Here is a 14545-nt window from a genome sequence, read left to right as displayed (position 1 = left end):
GGGCGGCCCGTCACGGCTGTGCGAGGCAGCTCGGGAAAATCCTGATTGGGCGGGGCGTGGCCGGGGACTGACGAACAGCCGGGGCGTGGTTGGCAGTTCCCCTCACGGCGCGGCGGTGAAAGGGGCTCGGTCCGTGCGCTGGGCACCTGAGCCTAAGCCCCGGCAGGAGCTGTGCGGGGTGTCCTGAAAACCCCACCCGGCTCTGAGTCACCGAGAGCAGGACGCTGGGCTTCTCCCAGTAACTGGATACTAAGGGCCTCTACCGAACTCCTCTAGGGAGCTCGACCGTACCTCCGTTAAAGGGATACTCTTAAATATCTCAAAATACCAATTCTTAAGGCTGTAGCTGAGATGAGAGACTACATTTTGTTCGTCACGAGAAAGAGACCAGTGTGTTACAGGAGTTGTCTGCTGACTATTTCTGTACTACTTCATGAGATATGAGCCACAAGGATACCAGGGAAGGGGTTGTAGGAGCCCACACATGGTCCCACCCAGCAAATGGTACAAGCAAATAACTCACAGAAATAACGACCAGGGAAAGGCTGGGGAAAGGGCAGGGGCAGATAAACACCCAGCAGAGAAACCTTTCCTGCTGATAAATGGTACAAGCAGATAACTCACAGAAATAACGACCAGAGAAAGGCTGGGGAAAGGGCAGGGGCAGATAAACAGTTTGCAAGGCAGGATATTTGCTTGCTTAAGCTTAATAGGGCACATACTGCGTTAATCATAAGATCTTGGTAACTCTCCACGGAGAAGTCACCAAATAAGGACATAGGGTGAAGAAGACGCAGCTGAGGAAGACTCCGCAGCCTTCATCACCGACCTCCAGGAGGCAGAAGGATGACCCCCCCCCCCCCAGCAACAACCAGCGCAGGCGCAGAGAACTCCGAGATAACATGGACTCCTGAAGGAGAGAGAAGATAAAAGGACTGAATCAGAAACTAGTTGGCGCGGCAGTTGGTGGGGCGGAAACTCCCGTGTCGCCCAGAGCTGAGCCTTTTGCTTACGTAGTATAACTGCTTCAATAATTAATAAATTCTTTGATTGGAAATTACTCCTTTTGAGTCAATTTTACAACAATTTGGTGCCGCGACTCGGATGAGAGTTTGGATCGGTAAGATCTACCCAGAGTGGGGGCCGCCTCATCCAGTGCTTCCTGGGTAGCCCCTCTGGGAGAACCTCCGCCACTCTCACCGACGACCCTAAAATATATACTAGTAAGCAAACGGGACAAATTATACCGGTGAACCCCTTAATAATCTGTGCACGGAGTCCGGACGAAGACGCAGGACGCGTGAGTATAAAAGGGAATCCGTTCGGGCGGGGTTGGGATCCCGGAGTGTGGCGGTGGACAAGTGTGAATGAGAGGAGGGCCGGCAGCCGGACTCTCCAAGTGAGTGCGGACCCTTGAGCAGTGCGGTTCCCCTAGACCCGCGAAGGGCTCGGGCCACGAAAAAGGGGAAGTGAAAGGAATTTGAGAGTGAAAGAAGGCACTCCGGACGAATGGGGCAGGGGAAAAGCAAGACCCCAACCCAAGTCAAACTCCCCCCCATTCCAAGGGACAGTCGCCTAGGATTTATGCTTAGTAATTGGAAACATTACCCGGGGACCGAGACTAAGGATAAGGCCAGAACGATACATTATTGCGTGGAAGTATGGGGTGGGAAAGAGATTTCCAAAAATGTTTTCTGGCCCGTGAAGGCTGGGTTCGACAGGACTTGAACCTATGGGTAAATTCTAAAGAGCCCTTTTCGCAAGAGGAGAGTGATTATGCCAAAATATGGGTAGTAAGACCCGAAGTGTATGTTTTCCAATTAAGAGAAGGAAAAGGGGATCCGGACAAAAAGGGGAAGAGGGACAATCATTTGGGCGGCTTAATTATAGCACCGCCCCCATATGTCCCACCGCCAGCACCCAATGCCCCACCACCTCCACAACCACCTGCACCGAACAATGATGAAGAGGGTAACCAAGGGGAGGTTAACCAAACCGGTTACCAAGGCCCGATTACAAGGAGCCGCAGTAGGGTTTAGACGGGGCTATTCCCTCTACGGGAGATGCCCATGGGTGGACCACAGGCGGGTATAGGATTTATTACTGTCCCCTTGAGTTCGGCAGATGTACGAGACTTTAAGAAGGACATGGGACATCTATTAGAGGACCCTTTTGGAGTAGCCGAGAGGGTCGACCAGTTCTTAGGACCAAACATCTATACCTGGGAAGAAATGCAGTCCATTTTGGGCATTCTGTTCTCTACTGAAGAACGGAATATGATAAGAAGGGAAGGAATGCGTATTTGGGACACGCAGCATGTCCAAGGCCCGGCTGCGGACACTAAATGGCCCCTACAGAACCCCCACTGGGACCATCAAAATGCAGCACATAGAACACATATGCAGGATTTAAGGACCATAATTATTCAGGGGATTAGGGACTCAGTCCCGAGGGGGCAAAATATAGATCGGGCATTCAACGATAGGCAAAAGAAGGACGAGTCGCCTACGGAATGGCTCAAGAGATTACGGAGGAACTTATGATTGTACTCCGGAATGGACCCCAATAGCCAAACTTTACAGTCAATGCTGAAAGTCCATTTTGTTTTAAAATCGTGGGACGACATAAAGAAGAAAATTCAGAAGTTAGAGGACTGGCAGAACAGGGGGCTGGATGAACTGCTTAGGGAGGCACAGAAAGTATATGTCCGTAGGGACGACGAAAGAGACCGCAGACAAGTAAGGTTGATGGTCGCAGCAACGGGTGGGGGGAGGTATCAAAGAGAAGGCCGAAAGGGAGGTTCGAGTGAACAAAAATAGAAAGGTATAGGGGAGTCAGAAGGGGTGAAGGTGTGTTTTTATTGTGAGAAAAAAGGGCATTTTAAGCGAGAATGTAGAGTCCGAATCAGAGACGAGAAGCAGTTCCAAATGGACTGGGGGGTCAGGGGCTCTATTTGGTGGGGACCCGGAAAAATCATAAAGAGCCCTTGATAAAACTTAAAGTGGGTCCCCACAACCAAGAAATGGAATTCTTGGTAGATACGGGGGCAGAAAGATCCACGGTACAGAACCTACCAAAAGGATGTACCATCTCTAAAGAAACTGCCACTGTCATAGGGGCAAAAGGGGAACCTTTTGAAGTACAAATCATAAAAAATGTGACTATAGAATCAGGATCCAAAATAGGGATGGGAAATTTATTATTGGTACCCGAGTCAGATTATAATCTGCTCAGGCGAGACATGATTATAGAATTAGGGATTAGTATAGGTGTAGATAATAAGGAATTAAAAATTAAATTATGCCCTTTAAGGGTAGAAGATGAAAAGCAAATTAACCCCGAAGTCTGGTACACGCCTGAGAGTGTGGGACAGCTAAAAATCACTCCATTTTCGGTAACTATCAAAAATCCAGATGTCCCTGTCCGAATTAAGCAATACCCATTATCCCCAGAAGGGAGACGAGGATTAAAACCAGAAATAGAAAGGTTGTTGAATAATAGATTGTTAGAACCCTGTATGTCTCCCTTCAATATTCCCATCCTACCAGTTAAAAAGCCAAACGGCACCTATCGATTGGTGCATGATTTAAGGGAAATAAACAAGCGAACTGTAGCCCGGTTCCTGGTGGTGGCAAATCCTTATACCCTCTTGACTAAACTGGGGCCTGAGAGTTTATGGTACAGTGTTATAGATCTCAAAGATGCCTTTTGGGCATGCCCTTTGGCTAAAGAAAGCCGGGATTATTTTGCATTTGAATGGGAAGACCCCAATACGGGGAAGAGACAACAATTAAGATGGACGGTACTCCCTCAAGGATTCACTGAGTCCCCTAATCTCTTCGGGCAGGCTTTAGAGCAAATTTTACAGGATTACCAAGTGGGGCCAGGGGTTACATTAATCCAATACGTAGATGATCTACTCCTGGCGGGGCAGCAGGAAGAGAATGTACGGAAAGAAAGTATTAAGTTATTGAACTTTTTAGGATTAAAGGGATTGAAAGTCGCCAAGGCAAAACTACAATTTGTCGAAGAAGAAGTAAAATACCTAGGCCATTATCTAAAGAAAGGAGAGAAGAGAATAGACCCCGAACGAATACAGGCGATTTTAGCATTGCCAATTCCAAGAAATAAGAGACAAATCAAGCAAATACTTGGACTAACTGGTTATTGTCGACAATGGATTGAAAACTACAGTAGTAAGGCGACTTTCTTGTATCAGAAACTTACTCAAGAGGGACTCCTAAAATAGAATCAGGAGGACACCGAAAGGCTGCAAGAGCTTAAAGAGAGCCTAATCCATGCCCCGGTATTAAGTTTACCTAATACTAATAGACCCTTCTTTTTGTTCATAAACGTAGACAAGGGGGTTGCATGAGGTCCTTACTCAAGAATGGGCAGAGAAAAGGAAACTGGTGGCTTATCTATCAAAGATCTTGGACCCAGTAAGCAGAGGATGGCCTACGTGCTTACAAGCAATTGTAGGATGTGCTCTTTTGGTAGAAGAAGCCCGGAAAATTACATTTAATAGCAGCCTGAAAGTGCTGTCCCCCCATAACATACGGGGAGTCTTACAGCAAAAGGCTGAAAAATGGATCTCAGATGCAAAGCTTTTAAAATATGAAGGAATATTAATTGAGGCTCCAAATTTAACTCTAGAAACTACTAATATCCAAAATCCAGCTTCCTTCTTATATGGAGGACCAGAAGAAGCACTAACACATGATTGTATAGTGACTATAGAAGAACAAACAAAAATCAGACCAGATTTGGAAGAAGAAGAATTGGAAAAAGGAGAAAGACTGTTTGTGGATGGATTGTCCAGAGTAGTTGAGGGAAGGAGAAAATCAAGATATGCTATAATAAGGGGACCCAACCTGGAAGTGATAGAATCGAGACCCCTTAGTGGATCCTGGTCTGCCCAAGCATGTGAACTATATTCTGTACTACGAGCCCTGAAATGGTTAACAGGAAAAGATGGGACTATTTTTACAGACTCGAAATATAGCTATGGGGTAGTCCATACATTTGGCAAGATATGGGAGGAAAGAGGACTAATAAATTCACAAGGGATAGATTTAGTTCACCATAAATTAATATTAGATGTGCTCAGTGCCCTACGAAAACCCCGAAAAATAGCTATAGTTCACCTGAAAGGTCACCAAAAAGGACTGGATTTGAGAAGTAGGGGAAATAATGCAGCTGACCAGGAGGCTAAACGGGCTGCCCTGAGACTCCTCACTTTGCAGGAAAACATAGAACACTCCCAAATGCCAGAACCTGACCCCGACATCAAGTTTAATAAAGAGGAAGAGAATAAAATACAAAAACTAGGAGCAAAAAGGGATGCACAAGGAGCATGGAAATTATCAGATGGCAGAGAAATAATACCTAGAGCACTGGCACATAGATTACTGACTAAGATACATCAAAAAACACATTGGGGATCACAGGGACTGGTAGATTATTTTGCTGCAAAGTATGTGAGTGTGGGAATCTGAGACATTGCCAAACAAGTAACCAGAGGATGCCTAAATTACTGGAGGGAGGCCGACCGCTAGCAAAAAGGCCTTTCTCCCACATTCAGATAGATTTCACCGAGCTCCCCAAAGTAGGGAGAACCAAATATTTATTGGTCTTGGTGGACCACCTAACACATTTTGTGGAAGCCTTCCCAACCGTAAGAGAAACAGCCAAAGTAGTTACGAAAATATTGATGGAAGAGATAATCCCGAGATACGGGGTCCCAGAAGTCATTGACTCAGATAGAGGGCTGCATTTTATTTCCCAAGTTACCCAAAACTTAGCAACAGCTCTGGGCATACGGTGGGAACAACATGCCCCCTGGCATCCCCGGAGCTCTGGACGAGTTGAACGAATGAATGGAGAAATAAAAAAGCAATTGACCAAACTGGTAGCAGAAACCAATTTGACCTGGGTTAAATGTATTCCTCTAGCGTTGCTAAATATAAGAACAAGACCTAGAGCTGATTTAGGGGTATCACCCTTTGAAATGATGTATGGGATGCCGTATAACCTAGAAAATCCTAACGAACATCCTGTCATTAATGACACATGTACGCAAAAATATTTGGTGGAATTGACAAAGTACAGAAAGGCATTATGGGAAAAAGGTATGTTAGCACAACAGCCTCCTTTAGATTTTATCTTACACCAGGTACAGCCAGGAGATTGGGTGATCGTGAAGAGCTGGAAAGAAAACCCCTTGACTCCAAGGTGGGAAGGACCGTTCCAAGTACTCCTCACCACAGAAGCCGCCATACGAACCGCTGAAAAAGGATGGACTCATGCTAGTCGCATAAAAGGACCGGTAAAACCCCCTCACAGCTGGGAGGTTTGCAGTCTCCCGGGAGAAACCAAATTAAAGCTGAAACGAACTAATAAATGATTTAGATAACAATCTGGGTTGGAGATAACCATTATCTCCAAACCCACCTAATAGGGAATCGGGAGGCTCTTGGATATTGCAAACTCTTAGAGGACGAGTTAAGAAAGCCCTACTTTAAGTCTCCGAGATTAGAACGTAAAGGGCACGCGTGGGAGGGGGAAAAAGCACAGAACAAAGATATTAGGTTGAAGTGTAACTGGTTAGATTGTGACTGTCACCCCCTTGTATGCTTTTCCTGTAAATTGTGTCACGAACCTTGGTGGTCTCATTGTCGGAGTGGTAGAACACCTAGGGGAATTTGCACGCCGTGCTATGAGAAAGAGAGGAGACTAACCTCTATCATTCTTAGTAGCAGAGTTGCTACAGGGGAGGTAAAGCTTGGATCTGACAAGTGGTGGGAAACCTTTTCCAAAGGGGTAAATCCTGATCGGTTCTGCTACCACCCTAACGAACCGATCCCCTTTCTCCTGGACATCCTGGAAGTGGTGTGTCGGAAGAAAGCCCCCAGTTTGCGGTGTGACCTCTCATTAATAAAAGCTGATAACTGGGCCGCCAGTGCTAAAAAGTGGAAACGGGAGGTTTATCCGGCTCCTGAAGAATACCCCTGCTGCCGAGAAGATGGCAAACCCCGAGGCTCGCAGCAACCGAGTCGTCGGGCGAGGCAGAGACGTAATAACCAGTGGAGTCTGTCGGAAGCCCCGACCCCCATATGGGATGTCCAGGAAATGTTGGCCGTCCTGCCCCAGGATTGGTAACCCACCACTGGGGAAACCAAAGGTAAAATTTAACCTGAGCTCCGACAATGACAGCCGCAAATTACAAGCGTTAATTCTGTTCTTTTGCATTGTAACAAGTTCAGGGGCAGAAGGGTATTCACATCAACCCTTCAAATGGTCACTGATTAGATGGGAAGACCAGTATGTTATCCAGACCAAAATCACGTCTGGCGCACCCAGCTTTTTATGTACTTTGTGTGATTTAATACCTGTAAATCCATGTTTAAATCAGTTTGGATATTATTTTTGTCCAAGCTCAAACCCGGGAAAAGGGTATTGTAACTATCCAGGACACTTTTACTGTGCTTATTGGGACTGTGTATCAGTAAGCTCCTTTGGGGGGAACGAGGACGAGTTTATCAGAACTGGATGGGGTCCATACGGGTGTACACAGCCCACTTCCACATATACCCAGAAACAAGGAGGGTTAGATGGAACATGCAATATGATTTACATTAATGTGACAAATCCACATGACCAAGTCTGGTTATTAGGGAAAATGTGGGGAGCCCGATTATGGGAACCAGGGATAGACAGAGGGGGGCACTTTATGATCCAAAAGACAACCGTGCCACACGACCCCGACCCAATTGGACCAAACCAGGTGATAGCTGGAGAACTAATGCTAGAAGAAAATAATGGAAATGAATCAGAAATAGCCCCAACCACTAGTTTTCCAGAAATGTATAAGCAAAACTTTACTAATTTGACCCGAAGACCTGAAAACCCAGGAGAAGGAGACTTGTAGAAAATATTACAGGCCACTTTCCTAGTCCTGAATGAGACTCATCCAAATCTAACTGAGGAATGTTGGCTGTGTTACACCGTAAACCCCCCGTTCTATGAAGCCATAGGGGTAACAGCAAAAAGCAGACGAGTAAATGGGACCAACCCAGCTAAGTGCCTATAGAAAAAAGAAAGAGAAGAATCAAGAAGAATAACCTTGGCAAGGGTAACGGGGAGAGGAAGATGTATAGAACGAGTACCAGTGGAAAAACGACATCTATGTCAGGTTATGGGGAATTTGAGTGACCCTAAGAAACCTGCCAGCTGGATACTGCCAGCAGCAAATACTAAATGGGTCTGTAACACTCTCGGAGTCACCCCACGTATAAATATAGACCGATTTAATGAATCCAGTGACTTTTGTATTCAAGTATTGATAGTACCCAGAGTCCTTTACCACCCCGTAGAGTACGTTTATGAACAATATCAAAATATAGGACCCCACATAGTGAAACGGGAAATATTCACAACCTTCACTGTAGCAATGTTACTAGGAATAGGTGCAGCCGGGACAGGAACAGGAATAGCCTCACTCATACAGCAACACCAAGGATTCCAAGAACTAAGAGCCTCTGTAGATGAAGACCTCAAGAAGATCGAAGCCTCCATCAAAGACCTCACAGAATCATTAGATTCCCTAGCAGAGGTAGCCTTACAAAATCAAAGGGGGTTAAATCTATTATTCCTGCAACAAGGAGGACTATTTGCTGCTTTAAGAGAAGAATGCTGCACATATGTAAACAAGAGCGGAATTATACGGGACTCAATGGTAAAACTAAGGGAGGGGCTAGAAAGAAGACAAAGAGAAAGGGAAGAACACCAAAGCTGGTATGAATCTTGGTTTAACTATTCTCCTTGGCTTACAACTTTATTATCAACGATAGCGGGTCCACTACTTCTCTTACTATTGAGACTCACGTTTGGCCCTTGTATTTTTAATAAATTGATTAGCATTGTAAAAGGCAGATTAGAAGCTGCTCACCTTATGCTCATACGAGCAAAATACAAAACCTTGAAGATGGATGATCCAGAAGAATCTCTGGAGCTCAGCAAAAGGGAATTAGAGCGTTTTGACGAACAAAATTGAGTATCAAAACAAAGGGGGGATTGAGATGAGGGACTACATTTTGTTCGTCACGAGAAAGAGACCAGTGTGTTACAGGAGTTGTCTGCTGACTATTTCTGTACTACTTCATGAGATATGAGCCACAAGGATACCAGGGAAGGGGTTGCAGGAGCCCACACATGGTCCCACCCAGCAAATGGTACAAGCAAATAACTCACAGAAATAATGACCAGGGAAAAGCTGGGGAAGGGGCAGGGGCAGATAAACAGTTTGCAAGGCAGGATATTTGCTTGCTTAAGCTTAATAGGGCACATATTGCGTTAATCATAAGATCTTGGTAATTTTCCACGGAGAAGTCACCAAATAAGGACATAGGGTGAAGAAGACGCAGCTGAGGAAGACTCCACAGCCTTCATCACCGACCACCAGGAGGCAGAAGGATGACCCCCCCCCCAGCAACAACCAGCACAGGCGCAGAGAACTCCGAGATAACATGGACTCCTGAAGGATGGAGAGGATAAAAGGACTGAATCAGAAACTAGTTGGCGCGGCAGTTGGTGGAGTGGAAACTCCCATCGCCCAGCGCTGAGCCTTTGCTTACGTAGTATATCTGCTTCAATAATTAATAAATTCTTTGATTGGAAATTACTCGTTTTGAGTCAATTTTATAACAGTAGCTACAACAGAAGTCCCTCCTTTGCTGCTAAAAAAAAAAAAAAAATTAAAAAAAATTTAAAACCAAACTTGTAGATGGGTTCTCCCATGTCAAAGAAAACGGTTTGAAAAAATATTATTGCTGGCTGGCATCCACTGAGAAATTACAAAACATTTCATGATACATCAAAAAAACATTTCCTCCACTTTTTGTGCTGGAAACAGCTTTGAAAAGGATTCCAACTGGGAAAAATAGAAGTGAGGCAGGAAGGTGAGGGAAGGAGAATTCCCAGCCTGCACACCTGAACCCTGCCCAGAACAGAGCCTGGAGAATGAAGGCCGGGTCAATAATGGCACAAACAGTGCAGCTGCCTCCAAGTAATGATTTCAAATTGCTCTAAAAACTTATTTACTCATAAAGATGTAGGCACTAATAAAGGTTTCAATAAAAGCTTTAGGTTTTGATTTGCAGGACTGGGTACAGGATGAATTCACTGGTCTGTGTAGGGCAGTGTCAGTGTGTGGATTAGAGATAATCCAGATGTGAAGAGAGGCACATTAACTGAATTCTCTCCTGCACAGAGTAGCACAAGGCTCCTTTCTACACACAATTTCCTATATCCTTCTAGAACAGCTAAAAGAAATGCAGACTCAATCTGCACCAAACTCAGAGAAACAGAAGAGAAAATGGGAACTGAGGCCAGACTGAGCTGGGCTGACCAGCCAGACAGGAGAGACTGGGTGCATGTGGTTGCCAGGGCAGAGTCCCCTGTACAAACACAGAGTTCTGGCATGTTCTGTATCCAGGAGGGGAGTTTGGAGTGGCAGAAGTTTATTCAAGCCACACTGCTGCCTAATACATCTGTGAAAAAGCCTGAGACAACTCGGGATGTGGATTCTACCCCATGATGTGGCATTCCTTTATAAACACCCATGAACTCTGAAAGCACCGCAGCTTCCCCCTGCTCTGACATGCCCACAGATCTCAGAGGCTGCACATTTTAGACAGCTGCTGCTTGCTCCAGTGCCAACCCCTTCCATTTTGGCCTTTAGTTTGTAAAACACACAGGTGATAACACCAGCTGAGTTGAAAGGGAACACCATATAATTCCTGAATGGAATTTGAAACAAACACTGCTTAGAAATACAAACTCTAAAGCAGTGAAACAGCCAAACGTGGGCAATTTGGTTTTGGCAACGTTGACTCCGTACTTAGCCCAAATCCAGATTTTTACCTTGTCTCCCTCAGTATATTTTGTACTTCTTTGCCCTTCACTGTTAAATTGTAATAAAATGTTACCTGCATGGGAGTTGCTGCCCGCAGAGTTCATGCACAGCCTTTATTTGGGAGCCTTTGGGCAACACTGAGCTTGTTTTCCATGAACAGATTGGGAGGGAGAGGGGAGAGGGTGAACACTGTCCGATTAGTTACATACAGGGCAGAAAAATGCCACCCAAAACAGATTGGAAAATCAGGGGAAATTTGTGGTAGAGGGACCAAGGCCCAGCACAAGTAACTGGGACATTCCCCAAATAACACGAATGAATGTCTCTGCTCTCGTTTTTCACTCTAGACTGATGAAAAAGCACCGATTCAGCCAGAGAGGTTAAAGGGAAGAGAAAAAAAAACCGTGAAGCCTCAGGAGGGGACTGCCCTGGCGTGAAGCGGCTGAGGGGGAAGGCGCGGGCACCATTTTGTGGGACCCGCGGGAAGGTCACCGCTGCCCGCCGGTGGCGCCGGCCGCAGCCTGGAGCTGCAGAGAAAGGGCGGCCGCGGGCACCGGCACTGAGCGCCGCGGCTTCTCCAGCGCCGGCCTCAGGCCGCCCCTTCTCCCTCCCCGCTACCCCCGCGGCCATTTCACCGCCACCCTCCCACCCCACGCCAGCGCCCCTCACGGGCACCGTACGCGGTTTGCGTAGCGGTTGGCGTAGCGCCGCTGCAAGGGAACGGTGCCGTACGCGGTTTGCGTAGCGCTGCTGCAAGGAGCGGGCGGGCCACGGTGCTTGCGCGGGGAGCTGAGCGTAAACGGCCTTCGTGAATAGGGTGTGAACAAAATGCGCCCGCAGCTCTGAGCCAAGCCAAACGCGCCCAAGGGGGAAGAGATCCCGGGATAACCCGGGATAACACGGGAGATACGAGCGTGCGGGCTGCGGTGACGCGGAGCCCCCGCGATCCCCGGGCGCGGAGGGCTAAGTTTGGCGGGAACGGGCCGGCTTAGGAGCGGCTGTGCCGCCCCGGCTCCCCCCGCGGCGCGGCGGCAGTTGGACTGCGCCGGAGGTGATAAATAAGGGCTGCGCGGGAGCGCGTCGGCAGTGGGCGCGGGGCGGCGGGCGGTGCGCGCGCTCCCTGTGCGGTCCCTGAGCCTCGGCGCCTTCCCCTCCCCTCCCCTCGCTCGCTTCGCTCCCGGGCCCTGCCCCGGCCCGCCGTGCCCGGCGCAGCGCTGACAGCCCGGCAGCGCCCGGCCGGGGAGTAGGCGAGACCATCTCCGAAGAGGCGGCTTGGAACCCGTCAAGCTGCCCCGCAGCCCGCAGCCGTTCAGCCAGGCTATGCGCTGCCAACGGGCTCCGCTCAAGAAAAAAACAGAGCGGATCGTGAAAAGGTAGAGGCGCCCGCAGAGGCCCCCGCAGGGCTCTTGGGAAGCGGCCGCTCAGCCCGGAGAGAAGCGGAGGACGCGCCGGAGAGGCGACGGCGCAGGAGCAGCGCGGCGGGGGCGTCCCGGCGGCTCGGAGCATGTGAGAGGCCGGGGGGCCGCGATGCTGCGACGCGCGGAGTTCATCGTGTGCCCGCCCTGGGAGCCCGCCCGCGGCGAGGGGGTGCCGGGGGGCGCCTCCCCGACGCCGCTGAAGGGCGGCGAGCCCTGGCGGGGCGGCAGCCGCTCCCGTTGTCCGCCCGGGCGGCGCGGGAGGGTCCCCGGCGGGGCGCGGAAGCTGCTGGGCAGCCGCACGCACAGCCACTTCCAGCACTACCAGCACCAGCAGCTGCAGCAGCAGCACTGCCGCGCCTTCCGCCGCTGCCACCGCCCGGCGCGGCCGCGGGTGCTGTTCTCCCTGCGGCCCGTCAATGTGCTGGGCCGGCGGGCGCCGGGCATGCGGGCGCCCCGCAACACCAACCAGTTCCTGATGCGGGAGAAGTACCAGCTCATGCACCTGCGCTCCGACTCGGTGGGCACCGAGAGCGGCGGGTCGGACTGCGAGATGGACCCGCTGGACATGGACTCGTACCTGGGGGTGCTGGAGAACGCCCGCGGGGCGCTGATGGAGTGCGCGGGGGAGCCCGGAGCCGCCGCCCGCTCCCCGCCCGCCCGGGCCGGGACCGGGGCCGGTGCGGCCGCGGGTTCCCCGCAGGAGGAGAGCCAGCAGTACTTCCCCTCGGAGGACGATGTGATCGAGAGCGAGCTCTTCATGGAGAGGGACTTCGACGAGTTCTGCAGCAGGATCGCCTGAGCCCCGGGCCGGGGGGGAGCAGAACCCCGCTGGCTTGGAGCCTTTCCGCCTCGGAGTGGGGGGAGAGGTTTATTTATTTCTCAGCCATTCCTTTGCGTTTTTGTCAGGGGGGTTGGCTAATTTTACAAATGGGCGTGTGTAAACAGGGGGGAGCCCCCCTTGTAAATAAAGTGAACTTTTCTGAAGGCGACATCAAAGCGGATCGCGGTTTATGGGTTTTGCGGGGGGACCGCAGGGACAGCCAGAGCCGCCGTCGGGGGCAGTGCAGAGACCGGCAGGGAGGGACGGGACGGGCAGGGACCGGGCACGGGGGCGGTGACGGCCAAAGTCACGGCGGAAAAGTTTAACGCCTCTCTGGCACTCGCCCCGATTCTGGTTTACGACGGCAAAGTCGTTTAATTATCGCGGAGGGCGGCCGAGGAAGCGGCCTTTGACACACGGACACGGGGGAGCGGCAGGACAGAGCGACAGCAGCTCCAAACTCCGCAGCTCCGAGCGGGAGCCCTGCCCGGCCCCCCCGGCTCGGCTCGGCTCGGTGCGGGCACAGCGGGAAGGGAAACACCAGAGCCACGGATCGGCCCTGCAGGTCTTTATTGAGCCTCCCTCGCTGGGGAACGCTGGGGGCGCTTTGGCCGGAGCTTCCATGGCTGCCCGTGCTCCGGAGAGCAGGTTTATTTCTGTTTTACCAACTGCAGCAGAGGCAGGAATGTCTAGAAAGAGGTTTAAAGGGCCACCAGCTGAAACAACTTGGCCAGAGGCAGTTAGGATTTAGTTTAAGTACCGTGCAGGGAGCAGATCTGACCGACATTAAACTCACCAGCTCCCGGAGAAGGGAACGAGGAGGCATCAATTCCACTACAAACGGTTAAAAATTACAGCAGGTAGCTGGAACATTCCTGGAACTTGTTGCCAGGGGAGAAGGGAGGGACATTGTTTTAACAGGTCTGAAACAGGAGATGCGGGGCCATCATTTCTCATGGTGCCTCCCTCGGCTCCCTGTCAGGGCCTTGTGCTTTCCCCCACTGCAGACACGGTGAAATCACAGTGTGCCAGAAGGACAAATGCAAGATGAATTTGCAGATAAAGGTGTCCCTGCCCATGGCAGGGGGTCGGAACTGGATGATCTTTAGGGACCCTTCCAACCCAAACCATTCTGGGGTTCTGTGGGATGTTTCTTGCAATTACAGACACAGAGACAGGAGTTAACTGTTATCCTTACAAAATAAACTATTTTAAGACAAAATATTCAACATTTGTAGTACCTCAGTTGTAATCTTATGGAAGGAAATGTCCAAAGACACAATTTTCTTCACCCTTCTTAAGAAGCAAAGCTGCTGAACACGTTAAGACCAACATCGTGTTTATTTACTTTGGAGTTAGCCAAGTGGTCTATACATACAAACTGCAGTTTGT

General features: G+C 49.7%; 1 long non-coding RNA gene across 2 annotated transcripts; it reads left to right on the top strand.

Annotated features, from left to right (window-relative positions):
• Window positions 1-97: 97 nt before the first annotated feature.
• LOC139596044 (uncharacterized) lies at window positions 98-9682 on the top strand. 2 transcript variants are annotated; one of them, XR_011681207.1, is made up of 3 exons: window positions 98-556; window positions 657-1300; window positions 6176-9682. It is a non-coding gene; the product is annotated as an uncharacterized lncRNA (long non-coding RNA). The 2 variants fall into 2 exon arrangements; XR_011681206.1 differs by having other exon boundaries at window positions 98-1300.
• Window positions 9683-14545: the final 4863 nt, after the last annotated feature.

Source organism: Agelaius tricolor, unplaced genomic scaffold (assembly GCF_023055355.1).
Source record: "Agelaius tricolor isolate 1412-34295 unplaced genomic scaffold, bAgeTri1.0.p SCAF_14, whole genome shotgun sequence".
In the NCBI taxonomy this organism is placed as follows: domain Eukaryota; kingdom Metazoa; phylum Chordata; class Aves; order Passeriformes; family Icteridae; genus Agelaius; species Agelaius tricolor.
This window is presented reverse-complemented; position numbering and strand designations above follow the sequence as displayed.